Source organism: Podarcis bocagei (assembly GCF_964188305.1).
Source record: "Podarcis bocagei genome assembly, chromosome: W".
In the NCBI taxonomy this organism is placed as follows: domain Eukaryota; kingdom Metazoa; phylum Chordata; class Lepidosauria; order Squamata; family Lacertidae; genus Podarcis; species Podarcis bocagei.
Window position 1 is genome coordinate 76,461,459 of NC_138131.1, and position 18,184 is coordinate 76,479,642.

Consider the following 18,184-nt stretch of genomic DNA (forward strand, 5'->3'; position numbering starts at 1 on the left):
TCTGTTGCCTATGTCATAAAGGAATGCCAAATCATATAAAGTGTCCGGAGGTTCTACTCGTCTTCAAAATCTCAGATATGTGTGCTTCTCTCCATTAAAGCTGTATTCCAGAGTGTGTGGTACAAAGTGTCCAGTGTAAGATTTTGGGCTGTGTTCCACTGAGTTGCAATTATTATTATTATTATTATTATTATTATTATTATTATTATTATTATTATTATTATTATTATTATTATTTAATTAATTAATTACATTTCTAGACTGCCCTTCATCCGAGGATCACAGGGCAGTGTACAATATAAAATCACAAAAAATACATCCCTTAGTAACAATTAAAAAACAACGTTCCCCCACAGTTTAAAAGGCCACAGATGATGATGATGATGATGATAATTATACCCCACCCATCTGGTTTGGTTTCCCCAGCCACTTTGGGTGGCTTACAGAATATCTACAAACATAAGAAAATTAGCCAAAGGCCTGGCTGAAGAGGAATGTTTTTGCCTGGCACTTAAAGATATGTAGAGATAGCACCAGGCTAGCCCCCCATGGGGAGAGTATCCCACAAGTGGGGAGTCACCACAGGAAAGGCCCCTTCTCATCTTGCCGCCCTCTGGATCTCTCGTGGAGGAGCCACATGAAAAAGGGCCTCAGAGCTTATGGATAGAAGCGGTCCTTGAGGAGTGGTGCTCCTGAGCCATTTAAGGCTTTATAGGTCAAAACCAGCACTGAATTGGGCCTGAAAACTAAGTGGCAGCCAGTTGAGCCACAGTTGGCATTATATGCTCAAACTGTCTTATTCATGCTGCCAAGGTCATATATAAGACCAATTCTTTTGACAATATATTTACATTTGTATCATCAAAAATATTCAGTAACATTAATTTTGGGCAACGAACAATAGTTTCTTTAGCAATATTTATCATTCATGTCAAGAATAAATTCCAAAAATCTTGCACCAAATTACAGTAAATGATAATATGTACGAAGTTTATTGCAGTCCCTCCAACTAGTAGGTGATAAAGAAAGAAATACTTTTGACATTTGCAAAGGAGTGCAATGCCATCTGTGAAATAATTTCAAGGAGTTTTCCCAAAGAAATCTGGAAGCAGATTTTAAGAACTGTGATTCCCAAATTTTATTCCCGTCCTTCCCAAAAAATATCCCCATATTTGTGTGCAAATATATAGTTCCCATATCTTTTTGAGGGGTTCCATAGATCCATTGATAACCAATGATTAAGCAATATAGAGTATAATTAAAATCTAATCCTTTCCCTCCTCTACCCATTGTAATTTTCAAATTTTGTTAAGAGTGTTAAGATCCCTTCACCATCTCCAGTTGCACATACAGACTCAGACATGCTTATGGGTGAGCTGTGTGATAAGCCAGTGGAGATAGGGTTTTCGTGTATGTGTGCGGGAGATACTTTGTACATGCTCAGAAGCACCCTCTACACATATCCCAAGGCATGTGGATGAAAGCAGGCAGTGCCAAGAAGGCGTGTCTGTGTGTTTGTTTGGGCACTAGGGGTATACCAATTTCCTGTATCATAATGGGATGCACTTTTGCTTAAAAACACTGAAAAAGGGACTAATTATTCTCAGTTATGGAAAAAGGTTGCCCTGAAATGAAAAGTTGGAAACACTGTATATGTAAAGTTACTACTCATAACTATCAGCACTTTTAAAAACTTCATGGAACTGTTTATAACTTTTACAGCTGCCCGGAACTTCCTAAAACTGTGGCGAATGTTCAAGAAGAATCCAAATATTGGTCTATAGGGAAAGATTTTTGGGCAAACAACTAAACTTCTTAATTTTTAATATTTCTTTCTGTGGCAATATACAATTGTGGTTGGAGAAACCCAGCTGGATGGGCAGGGTATAAATATAATCATAATCATAATCATTACAATGTCACACAAGATCCTCAATTTATTCTCAGCAATAGAAGTGATGAACCATGTATAAAACATTGTACATGTATTAGAAAATTTGCATTCTCTATTTTTCCTGTATACATGCTATGCATAATACATTATACAGTTACATAAACAAAAATCGATGTATTGATTTCAGGGTGACCTTTTTTCAAAAGGTTTGGAAATGACAGTTCATTCCTTTGTTTTTAGGCAAAAGTTCATCTAACTAAGCTACAGGAACATGAGGTTGTAAAAAAGTTCTAACCCTAGCAGACACTTCCCTTTCCAAAGATCCCAGGGGAAAGGAATAAAAATAATATTAAGATTTGTTTTTTGTTTAAATCCCAGCAGTCCGGACATTTAGTCCGGCAGGTGCTCAGCTTTTTCTACCGTTGCAAGGAAATAGCCTCCTATCCTGAGCAGTACCGAGTGTCCAGCCACGGTCCCGACTCACTGGAGTCCATTGGGCACGCCCATTGTGCAGAACCTGGCTGGCTGGAACCCCTCTGATAGCAGGCGCCATGGGGGGGGGGAGATCTGCTCGGTGGTGAAGTGCCCCCACTTTGCATGCCAAAGGCTCCAGGTTCAATCCCTGGCACCCCCCCCCCTTAAAAGGACCCTTGGCCGGAGAGCTGCTGCCAGCAAGCAGACAATGCCGGTGAGTTAGATGGGCACCAGTGTCCGCCAGATTCTTCTGTTCTGTGCCTTGGCGGAGCAGGTGTGATGAAACCTTGGGCCTCATCCTGGAGGTTTCTGAGCTACAATTCCCATCAGCCCCAGCTGATGGTGGTTGATGGGAGTTGTAGTCCAAAATATTTCTTTGTTTGCATTTATATCCCACCTCGTTCTCCAAGGAGCTTAAGGTGGCAGAGGTACAGGGTTCTCCCTTCCCGATTGAATCCCATCGCAACACTCTCTAGCAATACCATTGCAGTGCCTTTGAGTGCCCATACCCTGTGATGCCTTGCCTTCACGTGGCTTTATCCACCAGGGGTCGCCGCGAGGGGCGGAGAAGGGCTATAGTTCAGAAGGTCCCAGGCTGAGTCCACAGGGACATCTCCAGCAAGCAGGGCTGGGAGAAGACTCATGAGGAGATGCTGCCAGTCAGTGTAGACAATTCCGAGCTCTATAGACCAGGAGTCTCTGACTTGGCAAAAGGCAGCTGCCTCACGTTCTTATGTTCTTCTATTATTCTGCGTGGAGCAAATGGGTGCATGAAAAAGGGAACGAAAGAGAAGGAGGGGCACACATTCCAACACAACTCCCTGGTTGGATGCTATTTTTTCATTCATTACTTGCATTTATATCTCCTCTTTTCCTCGGAGAAGCTCAATGTGACATCCACGTAGCGTCCAGAGTGGCGCAATCTAATCCCAACGACAACCCTGTGAGGTAGGCTAGGGTGACAAGCAGTCTAGGGGGCAAACTTATATGAAATATTGTGGGAGGGCAGGTAAGCCCCTTCCTGCACACACATCACATCACTTGAGTAGCAATGCCCATCAACAGGGGGGGGGGACTGTTCCCCTCAAATATTTTGTTAGGGGGTGGGCAAAGGGACCTCGACCCCTAGGAGCTGGTTTCTATGGGCTGGCCTCTAATGCCACACCCAGGGAGCTTCGAGGCCGAGTGGGAGGATTTGAACCCAGGTCTCTCCCAGGTTCTAGTAAACTAATCACTATGCCACTATGACAGCAATTTTGGATGGCTTCGGGGCGTAGTGGTTTTTTAGCTTCTCTTTTTTTTATAAATATTTTTATTCAGTTTTCAAGCATAAAATAGAAAATCACAAATAACAATTTAGAAAAAAGAAGAACAGAAAAAAAGAAAGAAGAAATAAAAACACAACTGGTTCATAATATCTTTAAATAAACTATCTGGACTTCCTCGCATCTCCCTACCCATGCATTCTCTATAATAAAAATACCAGCAAATTAATACCTTGTTTCAGTTCTTATTTTATACCTCTCAGATGTTATACTTCTAATCTTAAAATAATTTTTAAACAGTTAATTGTAACTTAAATTGAATATAATATTGTTTTAAGTTTCGACCTTTTCTTGCATATCACTTAGTTTTCTAAATCTTTCAGACGAGTTACTGGAACCATGTTTTTCTGAATCATGCAATTTCTTAACATTCATACAATTTGTATTGTTTTAGTAAATAGTCTTTAAACTTTTTCCAATCCTCTTCCATTGTTTCTTCTCCCAAATCTCGGATTCTGCCAGTCATTTCAGCCAGTTCCATGTAGTCCATCAGTTGCGCCTGCCACTCTTCCAGTGTGCGCAAATCTTGTGTCTTCCAGTACTTCGCGATAAGTATTCTTGCTGCTGTGGTTGCATACATGAAAAAAGTTCTATCCTTCTTTAACACTTTCTGGCCGACAATGCCCAAGAGGAAGGCCTCTGGTTTCTTGGTAAAGGTATATTTAAATACCTTTTTTAGCTCATTGTAAATCATTTCCCAGAAGGCCTTCACTCTTGGACAGGTCCACCAGAGGTGAAAGAATGTCCCTTCAGCCACCTTACATTTCCAACATTTGTTATCAGTTAGATGATATATTTTTGCGAGTTTGACTGGGGTCATGTACCACCTATATATCATTTTCATAATATTTTCCTTCAAGGCATTACATGCCGTGAATTTCATGCCGGTGGTCCATAACCTTTCCCAGTCTTCAAACATAATGTTGTACCCAATATCCTGAGCCCATTTTATCATGGCTGATTTAACAGTCTCGTCCTGAGTGTTCTATTTAAGCAGCAAGTTATACATTCTCGAAAGTACCTTGGTCTTTGGTTCTAACAGTTCTGTTTTTAATTTCGATTTTTCCACCTGGAATCCTATTTTTTTGTCCAAATTAAAAACCTCTTTGATTTGAGCGTAATGTAACCAATCTCGCACCTTGTTCTTCAGTTTCTCCAAACTCTGCAACCTCCAATTGTCTCCTATTTTTTCTATTATTTCCCAATATTTCGGCCAGCCAGCCTCCATATTGAGTCTTTTCCGGGCCTTAGCCTCCATTGGTGATAATCACCTTGGGGTCTTGTTTTCTAATAAGTCTTTGTACTTTGTCCAGACAATAAATATTGCTTTCCTGACAATATGGTTTTTGAACACTTTGTGTACTTTTACCTTGTCATACCACAAATATGCATGCCATCCAAAAGCATTATTGAACCCTTCCAGATCTAGGACATCAGTGTTTTCTAAGAGAAACCAATCCTTCATCCAGCAGAAAGTTGCAGCTTCATAATATAACCTTAAGTCCGGCAGGGCAAATCCCCCTCTTTCCTTTGCATCAGTTAGAATTTTAATTTTTATTCTGGGCTTTTTGCCCTGCCAGACAAACTTCGAGAAATCTTTCTGGCACTTTCCAAAACATTCCACTCTGTCCACAATCTGTAGGGTTTGAAACAAGAATAACATCTTTAGCAATACATTCATTTTTATAGCTGCAATTCGTCCCAACAAGGAAAGTTTCAATCTTGACCAAATTTCTAAATCCCTTTTAATTTCTAACCAACATTTTTCATAGTTATCTTTAAATAAGTTCAGATTTTTCGCAGTCAAATTAATCCCTAGGTATTTCACTTTTTAAACCACATTTAAGTCTGTCTCTTTCTGAAACCTTTCTGATTCCAAAGGTGTCAAATTTTTCTCCAAAACCTTAGTTTTTTGCTTATTCAATTTGAATCCCGCCACCCGACCAAACTCCTGAATCAATTTCAAAACTCTTTTCGTACTAGATTCCGGCTCCTGTAATGTTAAAACCAGGTCATCTGCAAAAGCTTTAAGTTTATACTGTTTCACTCCGACCTGTATTCCTTCCACCAACCGGTCCTCCCTGATCATCTTCAAGAGCACCTCCAGGACTGAAATAAATAACAAAGGGGATATAGGGCAACCTTGTCGTGTTCCTTTTTCAATTTTAAACTCTTCTGACACCACATTATTAACTATCAATTTAGCTTTTTGTTCTGAATAAATTGCCTCTATCCCATTTTCGAACCCCTGTCCCACTCCCATCCCTTCAAGATTTTTCTTCATAAACTTCCAAGATATATTATCAAAGGCCTTCTCCGCATCTATAAAAATTAACACTGTTTTAGTATTCATGTTTGTTTGCAAAAGCTCCAAAATGTCAATAATGTTCCTAGTATTGTCAGATAAATGTCTACCTGGGAGAAAGCCTGCCTGGTCCTTATGAATTACTTCATTCAAGACTTTTTTAAGTCTACCTGCCAAAATGTCTGCAAAAATTTTGTAATCCACATTTAGGAGTGAGATGGGACGGTAGTTCTTGAGTTGAGTCTTTTCAGTTTCCGATTTGGGAATCAATGTGATGAATGCTTCTTTCCACGATTCCAGTGCCTTCTTCCCCTCCATAATCTGATTGCAAACCTCCATTAATGGTTGTATCAAGAGGTCTTTCAATGTCTTATAGTACTTGGAGGTAAGTCCATCCGGCCCTGGAGATTTGCCTAGTTGCATATTCTGAATGGCACCTTCAATTTCTTGTTGTGTTATTTTATAATTCAGGATTGTTCTCTTTTCCTGGGATAACTTTGGTAGTCCATTAATTTTTAAGAATCGATCTATCTCAGCCTCTTTTTGCGGCCCTTGTGTATAAAGTTGTTTGAAATATCTCTGGAAACATTTTCTAATTTCCTCGGGGTTCTGGATGTTTCTTCCATCAATCTCTAAATTTGTAACCGTATTCAGTTTTTGTCTCTTTTTCAACTGCCATGCTAGCAGTTTCCCACATTTGTTTGCTGATTCAAATGACCTTTGTTTCATTAATTTGATTTTCCACTGGATTTCTTGGTTTATCAATTTGGCATATTGTGCTTGGTGAAATTTAATTTCTCTCAGGATATCCTGTGATTTTGGTTTTATTCTTAGTTTTTTCTCACCATCTCTTATCCTCTCCAAGATCTTATCCTTTTTCTCATTCCAAAGTCTTTTATTTATCGTATTCTGTTGTATCAGAAACCCCCTCATAACAGCTTTGCTTGCATCCCAGATTACTCTTTTTTCCACTGTGGTATTCAAATTTATTTCAAAATAATCTTTTAAAGTCTTTTGGGCCTTCTTCACAATCTCCTGATCTCTTAACAAGGTGTCATTCATTTTCCATCTGAAGTCTCATTTCCATTTTCATAGCGTTGTGGTCGGAGCAGGTTTTAGGGCAGATTTCCACTTTTCTAGTCTTAGGTGCCAGTCCTCTAGTTGTCCATATTTGGTCAATTCTTGTCCACATCAGATGGGCTTCAGAAAAGAATGTTCCTTCTTTTCCTAGGGGGTTCTTTGTCCTCCAAATGTCAATCAAATCCAGATTGTCAGTTAACTCAAAACAAGTTTTAGGTAGTCTGCCGTTGTCAGGGGTTCGGGAGCAGAGGCACAGGAAAGGGAGGAAACAGAGAGCGAGGGGGAGGAATCCGAAGGTAATATGAGCGATGACAGCGGCCCGAGATCTCCGAGTCTTTCCAGTGAGTCGGAAGATTCACAGAAAGGGGCGCCAGTGGTCAGAGCAAGGGGGGCGCCTAGGGGGACACCCCAGGAAGAAGGGACCAGAGGGGACTCAGAGAGCAGCAGTTGGAAATCGGGACCAGCTTCCCCACCAGAGCGCAGTAGGGGGGAGGGGTCCCAGGTATCGGGATCTGGCGGCTCGCCACAAGCGGGAGGGCAGGAGTTAGGATTGGCCACACCTCCATCGGGGAGCGAGGAAACGGTCAAGAGGAAGGTTGAAGGCTGCGCGCGCGCGCCAAGTTCAAATGCACAGGAAGGCGGCACAGTAAGCAGCCCGGATAGGGAGCCAGGTCCTAAAGCCCGCCGCAAGGAGGGAGAAGAGTCGGGGGGGTCAGCGTCAGAAGAGTCCAGGAAGGAAGAGACCACGGGGGGTAGAGGGACCCAGAGGAGAAAGGAAAGACGGAAGAGGTGGAGTAAGGCTAGGGTATTAAGTTGGTGTACAGGAGGCGGAGACTCAGACGGAGCTTCGCCGGTCTAGCTTCTAAGACGTAGAGCTGCGCGCTGCGGCTTGAAAATGGAAACTGTAACTCAATAAAGAAGTTTGTACAATACTGCCGGCTAGCATGGTCCTCTGTGAGCTGGGACCTGGAAGCGGCTCTGACAGTAAGCTCCGTCTCCTTTTTTGCACCAAAAGCCTCGCAGCGTGAGTGGGCGCAGCGAGGGAGGAGATTGGTGTTTCGCAAGCTCACGAAAGTCGGAAGAGATGAATACTGAACAGCAGATAGCAGCCCTGCAAAATGCAGTGTCACATCTAAACACCGAGATACTAGCCTCCGGGAAGAGGGAGGAGGAAGCGGCTGCCGCCTACAAGGATCTCCAAGTCAGGTTGGAAGTGCTTACTAAGCAGGGGCAACCGGGACCCAAATCGGAGGGAATTGGGCTGGGGAGAAGAGGAGGCAGCCTTGTATCTCATTTCGATGGGAATTTACAGCAGTACCCCAACTTCCGAGCAGATGTGCAGTTTGCGCTGCAACTGCTGGATAAAGACTTTAGAGATGAGCAAGAGAAGGTGGGGTTTATTTTATCCCATCTGCATGGAGACGCTAAAGCGTGGCTGCGCAATCTATGGAGAGATAAGGATCCGGCGCTCCGAAGTGCGGATGCCTTCATTAAAGCGATGGATTCGTGTTTTCTATCAAATATAGACGTTGATATTGCCAGAAAAGAGATACATGGGCTGAAACAAGGGAGGGCCAGTGTGAGGCAGTATCATTCCCGCTTTTTTGCACTGGTCAGTGCCCTGGAATGGGACAAAGATTCAGCTCCAGTCAAAGACCTGTTCTGGGAAGGGTTGAACAGTGCGGTAAAAGACGAAATTGCGAGGGGGGAGAGGCCCCGGAGCACTCAGGAGATCGTTCAGAGGGCGCTGACGATTGGAGTGCGTCTAGAAGAACGTCCATGGAGCAGAGATGAAGGGCGTGGAGGACGCGAGTCGGCAAGAGCGCCTTCCTTCTTTCCCAGGGATGCAGCGCGTGCGCACTCCACGCCTCCGCCAGGAGGAGGAGGGGAACCTATGGAGGTTGGAGGTGCTAGGGCTCAGTCAGCAACCAGAGCCCTAGCACCGGGAGCAGTCAAAGCGAAGCCTCCTAGAGGGAACAGGAAGTGCTACCTCTGTGACAGTCCTCAGCACATGGCGAAAGAGTGTCCCCAGAGGCTCCACAAGCACACTGCAGCCTCTGCGACGGTAACAGAAGCAACTCAGCAGAGAGAACCACAGCAGGGAAACGACGGAGTCTGGCTGGAAACAGAGGCACTGGGGCCCAGTCAGACGAGTCAGTGAAGCAGTCCCCAGGGATGTTGCAGCCCACAGACCCCCTCCCGCCCAAACCAGTAGTGCAGCTCACCGCATCGCTCCAGCTACCCAACGGACTTACAATGGAAGTGCCAATTACCATTGACTCTGGTAGCAACGCGGATTTTATAGGGCAGGATTTCATCGAGCAGCACAAGATAACGCTACTGCCAGCCACGCTGCCCCTGAAGGTTGTCACGGTGGATGGCAGAGAATTGCTAGGGGGGCAAGTGGTGAAGCAAACGCCACCGATGGTGATGCAAATTGGAAATCACAGGGAAGTCATCAGCTTTAATGTCACCCAACTGTCGGACACGCCTGTAGTATTGGGCATGAGTTGGCTGGACAGGCACAGTCCGACGTTGGCTTGGTACCAGCGGCAACTAACTTTCGGCTCCTCTTACTGTGCAGAACACTGCATCCTACCCAGACTGGAGGGGGAAGAAGAGGACGCACAGCTGCAATTGGGCACGCTGCAAGCAGTGCCCCACAAGTACGCAGAATTTTTGGAGGTTTTCTGCGAGAAGGAGGCGGACAAGCTACCTCCACACAGGCCCTATGACTGCAAGATTGACCTTCTGCCAGGGGCGACGCTGCCGACAGGGAACCTGTATTCCATGTCTGAAGATGAACTACAGGAACTCAGGGAGTTCATAGATCATAATTTGAAGCGCGGGTTCATCCGGGAGTCCCAGGCAGTGGGGGCAGTCCCGTATTCTTTGTGAAGAAGAAGGACACGCCCCAAAAAAGGCTGGTGGTGGACTATCGCATTTTGAACTCAAAAACCAAGCCCACGGCTTTCCCCATGCCCAAGATCGACGACCTCCTCGCGACGGTGCGCAAAGGACGCGTGTTCACCAAGTTGGATCTGCGAGGGGCGTACAATCTTATTCGCATACGGGAGGGCGACGAGTGGAAGACGGCCATGTTCACGCCCCTGGGCACCTACGAATACAGAGTTATGCCCTTTGGATTACAAAATGGCTCCCACTGTTTTCAAGCTTTCATGCATCACGTGTTAGCGGGGCTCCTCTACAAGAAGTGTGTCTGCTTCCTGGACGACATCCTGATATTTTCTGAATCACAGGAGGTTCACGACAGAGACGTCAAGGAAGTTCTGCAAAGGCTACAGGAGCATAGACTGTACGCCAAGCTGGAGAAGTGCCAGTTCGACATGACGGAGGTGGATTTCCTGGGCTACAAATTGTCGGACAAGGGGCTCGCCATGGACAGCGCCAAGGTTCGCGCAGTGTTGGACTGGAAGAGCCCGCGCAACCGGAAGGAGGTCCAGCGGTTTGTCGGCTTTGCTAACTTCTATCGAAAGTTCATCAAGGGGTTCACGATGCAGACGGCGGCCATTACCGACACGCTCAGCTCCAAGAAGAAGAAGTTCATCTGGACGGAGCAGGCGGAGCAGTCCTTTCAGAAACTCAAGCGTCTCTTCTCGTTCGAAGAGCAGCTACTGCATGTAAATCCTAGCAAACCGATGAGGGTTGAGACAGACACCTCAGACAGGGCCGTGGGAGCAGTCCTGTTGCAGAAAGACCCGCATGGGGATTGGAGGCCGTGCGCCTTCTACTCCAGGAAGCTCAGCAAGTCAGAGCAGAACTACACCATCTGGGACAGGGAGTTGCTTGCCATTCATGCAGCATTCAAGGCGTGGAGGCACTTCCTGATCGGAGCCAAACAGACAGTGCAGGTCCACACGGACCATAAGAATCTGGAGTACTGGCGCACGGCGAGGTTCCTGAACCAGAGGCACTTACGTTGGGCGGAGTTCTTTGTGGACTTCAACTTCAGGATAGAGTACGTCCCAGGTGACACCAACATCATGGCGGATGCACTGTCCAGGAAGCCGCAATACCTCGAGGAGGCGACGCCAGCGGCGGCCAAGCACATTTTCGCACCAGAAGCATGGGCGTGCGCTTCGGCAACCGTCGACCTGGATGCGGTACGTCGCGCGCTGCAGGAAGACTCTTTCGCACGAGCGAAGATGAAGGAGGTGCACAGGGGCACGGCGAAGGGCGACGAGTTTCAGATACGCGAAGGGCTGCTCATGCGCAAAGGGGCCCTCTACGTGCCGGGAGACGAACTCCGTGCTAAGGTACTGCAGCAGTTGCACGACGCACCCACCGCCGGGCACTTTGGCACAGAGAAGACGATAGAATTAGTCGCCAGAGACTTCTGGTGGCCCAAGATGCGGGGGGGGGGGGAGTCGCGGATTACGTCGCGAGGTGCGACACCTGCCAGAGGGCTAAGCCAGTGCACAAACCGCCGGTGGGACTGCTGGAACCGCTGCAAACTCCGCTCGAACCGTGGGAGAGAGTGGCCCTGGACTTTGTCACGGATCTGCCCAGCTCGAGGGGCAAGACAGCAGTGCTAGTGGTGGTGGACTTGTTAACCAAAATGGCACATTTCATTCCGTGTGCGAAGGTGGCCACGGCGGAACAGACAGCCAAACTGTTCATAGATCACGTGTTCAAGGTTCATGGTCTGCCACGGTCTATACTGTCCGACCGGGGGCGACAGTTCATCTCGAACTTCTGGCAGAAGCTGATGGGCATCCTGAACGTCAAGATCAACCTAGCGTCGGCGAGACACCCGCAGACCAATGGACAAGCGGAGCGGGTCAATGCCATCATGCAGCAGTACCTGAGATGTTACGCAAATCAGCAGCCTGCAACGTGGGTGGACTACCTGCCACTCGCCGAGTTCGCCTACAACAACACGAAGCACGTGTCCACGGGGGTGACGCCGTTCTTCGCCAACAATGGGAGGCATCCCAGAACCTTCCCGGGATTAGAGAGGGTGGGGGAAGGGGAGCCACAGACAGCGGACGCCTTCGCGTCAGAGTTGCAAGAGGTCCACGAACAGCTTCGAAGGCAGTTGGAGCTAGCTAAGCACGCATACAAACTGCAGGCTGACAGACACAGAAGGGTTGGGGAAGAAATACAGGTGGGAGACTGGGTTTGGTTGGCAGCCCAGGCAGTGCCGGCCAGATCGTTAGCGAAAAAGAAGCTCGGCCATAAGCAGCTAGGGCCCTACCAAGTCGAGGCACAGGTCAACCCGGTGGCTTTCCAGCTGACACTTCCGGAGGGATCCAGGATGCATCCGGTTTTCCATAGATCAGTGCTCACTCCCTACAAGGCACCGCACAGATTTCAGGAGCCAGGGACAGCACCAAGCCCGCTCAGGGAAAGGACCACGCAGGGGGGGTCACCGGAGGGGGAGCCCATCAATGAGGTCACAGAGATTTTAGACTCTAGATGGGGGGAAGACGGAGTAGAATACCTTCTCGCCAGAGAAGGCACCCCAGTCAGTGCCAACAGCTGGGTGCCGGGCTACGCTTTGGAAGAACCTCTGCTAAAAGACGAGTTTCATGCCCTCTTCCCACACAGGCCCATGCCAGCCGAGTTTTTCGATGACTGGCCTTTCACACCCACGCTTTCAGCCAGCACGTTCCAGGGGTTCGACTCGGACGAGGAACCGACACTGAACACACGTTCCCCGGAGGGGTCACCCTCGAGATCTGCCTCAGAACCCTCGTATTGGTGGGATGATCGACCAGAGGAGCAGTGGCGCAGGAAGTGGCTGGAGGGTCCCGGGCGAGCAACGTCCCCAGAAGGGACCGAGGTAGAGACCGACATGGACGTGTTCGGGGAGGACCTTGGGTTCGAGCACGGCGGCACAGAGATGGAAGCAGAGGAGATCGACGTCAGCGAGTGCAAGGAGGAAGAGCCGGACTTATCCAGTTGGATGTACGCCACGGGGAATGAACTGTATCCGGCACTCACCCCCATATCAACGGAGCACCCAGCACCCACGCCTGAAGGAGGGGAGGGGGGAAGGGGGGGCTTCGAGGGGGGGATGGATGTCAGGGGTTCAGGAGCAGAGGCACAGGAAAGGGAGGAAACAGAGAGCGAGGGGGAGGAATCCGAAGGTAATATGAGCGATGACAGCGGCCCGAGATCTCCGAGTCTTTCCAGTGAGTCGGAAGATTCACAGAAAGGGGCGCCAGTGGTCAGAGCAAGGGGGGCGCCTAGGGGGACACCCCAGGAAGAAGGGACCAGAGGGGACTCAGAGAGCAGCAGTTGGAAATCGGGACCAGCTTCCCCACCAGAGCGCAGTAGGGGGGAGGGGTCCCAGGTATCGGGATCTGGCGGCTCGCCACAAGCGGGAGGGCAGGAGTTAGGATTGGCCACACCTCCATCGGGGAGCGAGGAAACGGTCAAGAGGAAGGTTGAAGGCTGCGCACGCGCGCCAAGTTCAAATGCACAGGAAGGCGGCACAGTAAGCAGCCCGGATAGGGAGCCAGGTCCTAAAGCCCGCCGCAAGGAGGGAGAAGAGTCGGGGGGTCAGCGTCAGAAGAGTCCAGGAAGGAAGAGACCACGGGGGGTAGAGGGACCCAGAGGAGAAAGGAAAGACGGAAGAGGTGGAGTAAGGCTAGGGTATTAAGTTGGTGTACAGGAGGTGGAGACTCAGACGGAGCTTCGCCGGTCTAGCTTCTAAGACGTAGAGCTGCGCGCTGCGGCTTGAAAATGGAAACTGTAACTCAATAAAGAAGTTTGTACAATACTGCCGGCTAGCGTGGTCCTCTGTGAGCTGGGACCTGGAAGCGGCTCTGACAGCCGTCTTTCGTCAAATTTTGATTTTGTGACTTATCCATGTTTGTAGAGACCACTCCATTCATATCTCCCATCATAATGATGTTGGTATAATCCAGATAGTCCAGCATTGTCTCATGCAGCTTCTTGTAAAATTCTGATTTCCCCTCATTCGGTGCATAAATTCCTAATATTAAAAACTTTTCTCCTTGAGTCTGTATCTCGATTGCCAAAATTCTTCCTTGCTCATCTTTGAATAAAAATTTTGGTGACAGGCTCTCCTTTGCATAAATCACCACTCCTCTTTTCTTGACTCTGTCCGATGAAATAAATTCTTGGCCTAATCTTTTATTAATTAGCACTTTTCTATGGAGCCTAGTCACATGCGTTTCCTGCAAGCAGATAATGTCCAATTGTTCTTTTCTCAATACATGAAATATTCTTCTTCTTTTCTCCGGGGAATTCCCGCCATTAATATTCCAACTGAGGAGCTGCAGAGACATCCTGGATCAGTCTGCTATTCCTTTGGTGGTGGTGTCTCTTTCTTTTGATCCTCTGGTCCCAAGGGTGCAGGTACAGGTGCGGGTGCTGGTGCTGGCGGAGGTGGTGGCCAAGACCCAGGTCCTACTGCTCCTTTCTGAAGGTCCTCTCCGTGGTCGTTTAAAAACTTGTCTTGATCTTCTGCTGTTTTAATTTTAATTTTCTTTCCTTTAAAACTGAAAGATAGTCCTTGGGGAAATTCCCACCTAAAGGGAATTGAGTTGCTTTTCAGTAGTCTTGTTAATTCTGTATATGTAGATCTAAGGTCCAAAAGTTGCTTAGGAATATCCTTGTAAATTTCTGCTCTGGTACCTTGAACAACCAATGATTTTTCAAAATGAAGGCTTAATATTTTGTCTCTCTCTTGCTTGGATCTCAAAATAATCAAACAATCTCTGGATCTATCTTTCTTTACCAATCTTCCCAGTCTGAAAGCACTTACGATTTTAAAGTCCTTGTCTTCAATAGCCCAAAACTTTAAAAATTCTGATGTCAGATAACCTATTAAGTCCCCCTGTTCAAGTTCTGGGATAGCTCTCAATCTGAGATTGTTCTCCCTATTTCTCAATTCAATCATAGACAGGTAGGCCTGCTGTTCACTTATCTGTTTGTGCAAGGGCTTTACCTCCACCTGTACTGCTTCGACCTTTCGGTTGGCTTCCGCAGCTTTTTGGTTCGCTTCCTCAGCTAATTTACGGTTTTCTGCAGTTATTTCCTGAAGATTCCCAATTACTTGTGTGTGTTGAGCAACTTGTTCAGTCAATTTACTGATACTGGCTGTAGCTTGGTCAATTTTAGCCGAATGCTCATCTGCTTTCTTATTTAAGCTTTCCAATTGTCCCAAAATTTGTTCTAAAACAGCTGCAGATCCTCCTGAAGCCATATCTTCTAATGATGTCTGCTCAGTTTCCCCTTCATGTATCTCTAAAACAGCTGGGACAGATGATCTACGTGGCTGAGAAGTTAAAGTTGTTTGCACTAGTTGTTTAGCTTTCGCTTTAGCCAATCTTGTTTTGCCCGTACCACTCATTCCAGTCCTGTCTACGTACCAAGGTCAAACTATGTAAAGTCCCATGGGAATCACAATTCCAGAGAGTAAACAACAAAGCAGTAGAGAATAAAAACAAAAAGTGGATCTCAGACAGCTGTAAGTCCAAAGTCCTCTAGGGGGAGTGTAGCAATGCCTCAGAAAAGAAAATAAAGTTGTTCCGCCATTATAGTCCAAACAGTTTTAAACCACAATGGAAGGATCCTTCAGCTCCCTTTTAGCATGCAGAGCTTTCCCAGAGTTGAAACAAAGTCTCTAAAGAGGTGCAAGAAACAGTTTTCCCATTTGTATCCAGTCTATAATGCTCCACTGTATCACTTTCAATAGTTAAACAGTCTCAACAATTTGACAGTTCTTTTTTAATCTGGCAGCCCGCAAAATTGGGCTTCTCCGTCATTTGTAATCCACAAAAAGAGGATGGAGAATCCAGTCCATAACCAACAAAAGATAGAACAGAAGTTAACCCTCTTGATCTCTTAAAAACAACTTCATATGTTGCGCAGAAACCCCAGTTTCTAAAGTCTCTTTGAAAAGATTCCAGCTTGTCAAACTCTTTGCTTTAATTCTTTAAGCACTGCAAGGAGACGGACTTCCTGGTTGCGTTCCCCGCTTTCACCAAATTTAATCACTTTAGGTCCCGAAATTCTTAAATTCCCCTTACTCACGGGTTTGTAGTTTTGAATCAAATGTTCCAGGAAAAAAGGTCAGCGCTCATCGGCAGCAGCTGCGCGGCTTCACTTCCGCAGAAAGAGCGATGAACTCACAGCACCGTGCCAGCCCTTCCACGTTCCGGAGCCCCTTACGGGGTTCCTTCTTCGTTTTGGGGGGCGCTTCTGGTGCCCGCCGAGTCCCACGGCCACAGGCTCACTCTACCTGTGGTTTTTCTTTATGGGTCTCCGCATCGCCGTAGCGGACGACCCTTTTCTGCGGAGCTCCCCTTCACAGCGCAAAGGGGACTGCCATTGCCGTTTCGCGCCGCCTCCGGAAGTCGGTTTTTTTAGCTTCTCTTTTAGCACGTCCCAAGGCGCTGCCTGGACTGCTAGTGGCACGACCAAAACTCGGGCCGTCTCGAACACCTCGGGCTCGCAGAGGCTGAGGAATAGGCCCCACTTACGCTCCTCTGACCCTTCCGTCAGCTCGTTTGCTTGGAGGCAGCAGCCGAACCGAGCAAGATAGGAGTCCCATGATTCAGAGGCTGCGGCAAATGGCAGTAGAGGCATGAGTGAAGCCATGGTTCCGATGCCGACGTGGTCGGCGATGGATGGAACACAGTGCTCTAGCCAGTATGGTCAGCTCTGAATTGGGTTCTGTTCAGTGATTTTGCTCAGTGAGTGTCCAAATGTGGCTGTGTTCTGATGTCCATCTGATCCCATCCCCGGCGCCAGTATTAAATAGTGGGTGGACATAGCAGACAACACAGAGATTTCTCCAAGTAGTTCTCCTTGCTTTTATAGGCAGCCGGCTGTCAACATTGTAACAACAACAGCCCAGGGTTTCCCGCCTAAATTAACTTACGTGGACCTGAGTGAAAACTATATACACAATACCCCTGTTGGCCAGGGTGAGAACTTCAATGCATAACACTGGGCCTTCCTGGCCGGATTTTGTCTGACGCCTTTTCCCCGCTTTCTCTCCCTTTGCCCCTTCTTCTCCTCCCTCCCTCCAGCCGTGCGTGCCAACCGTATGCGGGGTGGCTGGAACAGGTTCAGGCCCATGTACAAGCAGGACCGAGCCATGAAACAGCAGAAGAAGGCGCTGATCCACGCCAACAGCTTCAAACTGGAGACGGCGGCCCAGCCGCCCATCGTGTCCCCGGTGCAGGTGGCGGAGGAGTCCGGCGGGCTGTCGGCCTCGCTGCACGGCCTGAGCCAACACCACCAGCCTGAGGTGGCAAAGGGGCTACCCCCGCCCAGCAGCAGCAGCTCCAGCAGTGGCAGCGGTGGCGGTGGCAGCAGGATAAGCAGCTCCACCGCCATGACGCCCATCGACTATGAGTGCAGCTCCTACGGGACGCCCACGCTGGCCATGCCGGTGCCCTCGGGTCACCACTACCCACCCTTCGCCAGCTGGACCATCAAGTCCAAGTGCCCAGACCCATACGTGATGCATCCAAACGAGGCAGCCCCGCCGTACCCTTACCCAGAGGTCTACCCCAGCGGCAGCTCCCCAGCCACTGGGGCCGACATGCCCGACGTGATCCTGAAGTTGCTGGAACAGGAGCCCGACGAGGCGCAAGTCAAGGCCTGCATCCTGTCCTGCCTGCAGGAGGAGCAGAGCAAGGGCCTCCACAACAAGCTCAGCGCCTTTGGCCTCGTGTGTAAGATGGCAGATCAGACCCTCTTCGCCATCGTGGAGTGGGCACGCAGCTGCATCTTCTTCAAAGAGCTGGAGGTGAGGGGGGGGCTGTTGCTTTTCACGGGGCGGGGGATGAACCCTGAGGAAATGGCTTCCCACGACCTACATCTCCCCGACTTGGACATGTTTCCAGCGGTTGCTTTGTTTGGTCCCGGGGGTGGGGGTGGGTGGTGAGGAGGAAGGTTGAACTGTGGCTGGAGCTGGCTGGAGCGAGGCCTGCTTTGAGCACGTGCAGAGCTCAATGGTTAGAGTGTCAGACTAGGAAAAAGTTAACAGTAGATTGGGAGCAAAATTCTCTTAGCAGTCTGTCCTGAAATGATGACGAACTTAACACCAGTGTGTACCTCACAGCATACCGGTAGTTTTGAGGATAAAATAGAGGGGAG

At 48.1% G+C, this 18,184-nt stretch overlaps 1 pseudogene across 1 annotated transcript in view; it reads left to right on the plus strand.

The window, feature by feature from the left end:
• LOC308578145 (steroidogenic factor 1 pseudogene) overlaps positions 1 to 17,972 on the plus strand; it is a 30,721-nt pseudogene extending 12,749 nt beyond the window's left edge. Inside the window, exon 3 of the transcript in view lies at positions 17,110 to 17,972. The product of the transcript in view is annotated as a steroidogenic factor 1 pseudogene (transcript). The remainder of the gene's footprint in view (positions 1 to 17,109) is intronic.
• The last annotated feature ends 212 nt before the right edge of the window (positions 17,973 to 18,184 follow it).